Raw genomic sequence first — 5,498 nt, 5'->3', positions numbered from 1 at the left:
GGGTAAAACTTCAGGACACATGCTTCAGAATTTCCTAGTTCACTCCTTCCAATTCAAAGTGCAGTTTTCATCCTGTCAACAACGATTGCGACGTGTGTGATTTTTTCCACCTTCTTTTTTATGAAAAAACCCAAAATTGGCTGAAAAAGCCACTTGCTTTTTGCATGCCATCCTAATCTAGAAGCTTTTTCTAGTTTTTTTAGATTTTTTACAATAAATAATATAAAAAATAGGCTAAAATTGTCCAAAAATCTAGTATTTTTGGACCATCCATGCCACAAACACTAGTACTAATGACTCAGATCACATTGACTCTCTAGATCATTAAGAAAGTTGGATGATGATGCATTCCATAGTTTTTCACATTGTGCCCGCGTAGTGGCTCGACATCCATGTCAAGATTGTGGGAGAGAAGGAAGGAGTCTCACTTGTAGCTTTCTTGCTTGCACAATGGGGGAAGACACACAAGGGTGGAGGCAGAAAAACAGTTTTCCTCTTCTTAGTTGTGTAAGCCAAAAGAACTCACATACAAAGAAATAGAAGAACCCTATATATGGGTCTCAAACCAAACTCAACTAACTAAGGTGGCATACTAACTGAGCCACGAACTAGAGTAGATAAGGATAGCTATCATGTAGCTATTATTCATGGGCGGTGTACCAATCGCGTCTGCAACTGACAAGTCGGTGACATAAATACACAACGGTCACCCTGGCGTATCACGAGTGGAGCTCGATATCTCAACACTCCCCCTCGAGCTCAATCCCAATTCCTTCACACCAAGCAGGTCTCTGAACTTGCGCAGCTTCTCTGTGCCCAATGCCTTCGTAAATATGTCAGCTACCTGATCCTCTGTACTGACATAAACTAGATCAATAAGACCTAGTAAAACCCTCTCTCGCACATAGTGATAATGCACCTCAATGTGCTTTGTTCTAGCATGATAGACTGGGTTATTTGCCAAGTGTATACTACTCATGTTGTCACAATAAATGACAACTGGCCCATCTGTAGACTGATGCATATCATAAAGTAGCTTATGCAACCAAGCTACCTCACATGCAGCCATTGCTGCACCCCTGTACTCAGCCTCTGTGCTTGACAAGGCAACTGTAGGCTGTTTCTTGCTGCTCCAAGTGACTGCAGCACTCCCAAAAGAGAACACATATCCACTGGTAGATCGTCTATCAGAAATACTACCAGCCCAATCAGCATCAGTGTATCCATGCAACTGTATCTGAACCCCAGTCTCATAAAATAGTCCATACTGCAATGTGGACTTCACATACCTGAGTATGCGTCTAGCCGCATCCAAATGTGGTTTCCTTGGAGCCTGCATAAACTGACTTACCAATCCAACAGCATAGCTCAAATCTGGCCTGGTAATAGTCATATAAATCAAACTTCCTACTATGCGTCTGTACATAGTAGGGTCTTCCAGAAGCTCACCTGCATCTGCGCTCAACTTCACATTCTGCTCCAAAGGAACTGAAATAGGCTTACAGCCTGTCATCCCATATTTGGACAGCATGTCCAATCCATACTGTCTCTGCAAGAGCTGTATCCCACTTGGTGATCTAATCACCTCAATGCCCAAGAAATAACGCAGCTCTCCCAAATCCTTCATCTCAAACTTCTGCTTCAATAGCATTTTCACATGAAGGATATCTTCATCACTGTCACCTGTCATAATCAAATCATCAACATAAATGACAAGTAGCATAATACCTTTCTCTGTTTTTCTCACATAAAGTGAGAAATCTGCCTTGGAAATTTGAAAGCCAATAGTGACAAGATACTGTCCTATCTTGTCAGACCATGCTCTAGGTGCTTGCTTCAAGCCATACAAGGCTTTCTTCAACCTGCAAACAAACTCAGGATGAACATCATGCACATAACCTGGTGGCTGCTCCATATAGACCTCTTCTTGCAAGTCACCATGCAAGAAGGCATTCTTTACATCCATCTGATGTAAAGACCATTCCTTTGATGCAGGCATAGCAATGACTGCTCTTACGGTTGCCATCCTTGCAACCGGACTGAATGTTTCTTCATAGTCAATGCCATATGTTTGTGCATACCCCTTGACTACTAATCTTGCCTTGTATCTGTTCACAGAACCATCTGCATTGTGCTTCACCTTATAAACCCACTTACAGCCAATTGCATTCTTACCTTTAGGCAAAGGTACCAATTCCCATGTAGCATTTGCTTCCAAGGCATCCATTTCTTCATCCATGGCTTTCTCCCATTTTTCTTTTCCCATGGCTTGCTCAAAAGAAGTGGGTTCTGGTTCCTGTATCACCTTGACCATATATGCATAGTGAATGGCTGTAAATCCATCATATTTCAGCCTATCCACAGGATACCTAACTCTGGTAGACCTGCGCAAAGTGGGTTCACTCCCAGGTGCTCTCAAAACATCCATGGTCTTCCTTACTCCAGGTGTAACAATAGAAGGAATACCCAACTCATCATCAATGCTCTGTTCTGAGCCACTGGATTCACCATCCACATAAGAGTGACCTGCATTCACATCAAACATGGGCTGATCAACCTTCTCTTTTCCTTTTCGTGATACCTGCATACCACTATCTGCATTACTTTGAGAAGATTCTCCTGATCTCAATCTGCCTGTCCATGGCGAAGAGTGTGAACCACTGCTAGAGGACGCTCCAGGTCCACTAATATTTTGTGACTGCTGCTGTGAATTCTGTGCAGCATTACCATTTTGTGCATCTACATCATCAATCACATTTACTGGTTTATACCAGCTACTCATCTCATAAAAAACAACATCTCTGCTCACTGTAAACTTACGAGTAGAAGGGTTATAGCATCTATACCCTTTTTGCTGCAGAGAGTAACCAATAAAGATGCACTTATCAGCTTTTGGATCCAACTTGGATCTCAGCTCATCTGGCACATGTACATAGGCAATGCAACCAAAAATTTTCAAATGAGAAATATCTGGTTTCCTACCAGTATACCTCTCCTCTGGAGTCATTCCATGTATTGCTGCAGTGGGAGTCCTGTTCATTATGTAGACTGCTGTAGCAACTGCTTCAGCCCAATAAAAATCAGGCAAGTCTTTTTCATTGAGCATGGCACGAGATACCTCTCCAATATGCCTGTTTTTCCTTTCTGCAATTCCATTTTGTTGTGGGGTATAACTGCATGAATATTGCTGCTTTATGCCATGCTCCTGCAAGAACTTTGCAAACTCATTTGAGAGGTACTCTCCCCCTCCATCTGACCTTAGGCATTTTATTTGCAGACCTGTTTCTTTTTCAGCCATAGCTTTAAGGGTTTTGAAATGCCCAAAAACTTCACTTTTCTTTTTCATAAAATACACCCAAACTTTTCTGCTATAGTCATCAATAAAAGTGACAAAATAATGACAGCCTCCAAGAGACGCAGCTTTAGTAGTCCACACATCAGAGTGGATTAATTCCAATGGCTTCTTACTCTCTTGAACATGTCTAGGAAATGGTTTCCTTGCCTGTTTTCCAAACTGACAGGCTTCACATACCTTATGCATTTCTGCAACCTTGAATTTAGGCAATCCTGCAACAATATTTTGGGCCTGCATTGATTTAAGTCGCTGTACATTAACATGACCAATGAGTTTATGCCAGATATCAATATCTGCAACTACACCGGTGCCATGTGCAAACATTGCTGCACTCAATTCAGACATGTCTGCATCCAACGTAAACATTCTGCCCTTCTTCTTTCCTTTTGCTATCAAGCGACCTTTATTTTTCATATCCTCAACAAAGCATCCATGAGGATTAAATCTGACCTGCAAGCCCTGTTCAACCATTTGACCAACAGAAACTAGATTCTTGGTGATATTGGGGACATGAAATACATCGGACATGTATTTCTTTTTCCCATCCTGCATAGACAAAGGAATTTTTCCAATCTGCACAATCGGATGTGCAGTATCATCACCAGTCTCCACAAATCCTGGTTTTTCCATTTTCCTTGCATCCTCCATCCATTCTGCATGACCTGTCATGTGGTTTGATGCACCTGAGTCAACATACCACACATCGTTGCTTTCTTCTGCATTTGTCACAGAATTGTTCATGTGCTGCACCATAAACAAATGCTCATTTCTGTCATCACCCTGTCTACTAGAAGATGCATAATTTCCTTGTTGCAGTTTTCCATTCATGATGTCATTCTGCTTTTTATAGCAGTCTTTAGCCATATGACCCATTTTACCACAATAGTAGCATTCAACATTACTGTTTGCATTTTGGCCTCTTTGCCATCCACCACGACCTCTTTGGCTCCCCCTGCCTCTAGAGTTACCATGTCCTCCTCCATAGGATTGGTTTTCTTGAGTTTGCTGCATATTCTGATTTCTACCACGGCCTCCAAATCGGCCTCCTCTACCTCTGCCTCTACCTCTTCCAGCATTTGAGTAGAAGACAGCTTCTTTTGAAGTTCCTCCTGAAGAAGATGCACCACCATTTCTCTGCTCCTCAGAAATTAGAAGAGCAATCAACTCCTCAAAATCAGGAAATCTTTCACGAACTGAAATGGATGTCCGAAACTGTGCATAATCCTTTCCTAGACCATTCAAGGTCACAGAAACTAAATTATCATCTTCCACTGGTGACCCAATGGAAGCAAGTGCATCTGCAATCTTCTTCACCTTCATGTGGTAGTCATTGATGCTCATATTTTCTCTTTGCACATTGTGCAACTCTTGCTTGAGCTGCATTTTCCTGGCTTGTATATTTGTGCTATACATCTTTGACAGAGTATCCCATGCCTCCTTTGGCGTACTTGCATCCTGAATATGCACAATCATAGAGTCTGAAATACTGATAGACAGCCAGTACATAACTTTCCTGGCTCTCTCATGCCATGCTTTAAATGCCTGCATTTGCTGTTGATTGGGAACATCAGGAAGAACTGGTTCTTCTTCATTTCCTGCAACAAATTCCCAATATCCTTTTCCCATAAGGAAATTCGTCATTCTAAACTTCCATGCTTGGAAGTTGTTCTTGTCAAGCTTTTCAGTGACAATCTGTGAGAGAGAATCAGATACCATTATAGAATACTGCAAAAAATTCTGTCACTGCAAAAAACACAGCTTCACGCTCACAAGAGCAAATCTGCAAAACTGGCGAAAGTGGTATTTGACCACACAGTCACTTCCTAGTGACGATTTTGCATCAACAGGCAACAAGGATGATTCTGTAACTCCCAATGTCTCTGCACATAAGCATACGATGCAATCTCTGTGGTAACTTTTCACCAACCTGTTGAACAGTGGTCGCACAGCATAAAACAGGGCCTTTTCCTGAGTGCGTGCAGAAAACTTCTACCTTCAAAACAGGCTTCTTGCTTCACCACGAAGGGCGTCTCAACCTGAGACAATGCACTCCTGCAATTTCCGGCTGTGCTACCTGCAGAGATCTGCTCCCAAAACAGAAAATGAAAGCAACACTGCTCCTCTTACCAGAACACCGCGAGCT

The sequence above is a fragment of the Lygodium microphyllum genome, chromosome 8 (assembly GCF_053477565.2).
Source record: "Lygodium microphyllum isolate KBCC chromosome 8, Lygodium_microphyllum_v1.1.10, whole genome shotgun sequence".
Taxonomy (NCBI): Eukaryota; Viridiplantae; Streptophyta; class Polypodiopsida; order Schizaeales; family Lygodiaceae; genus Lygodium; species Lygodium microphyllum.
Note: the sequence above shows the minus strand (reverse complement) of the source record.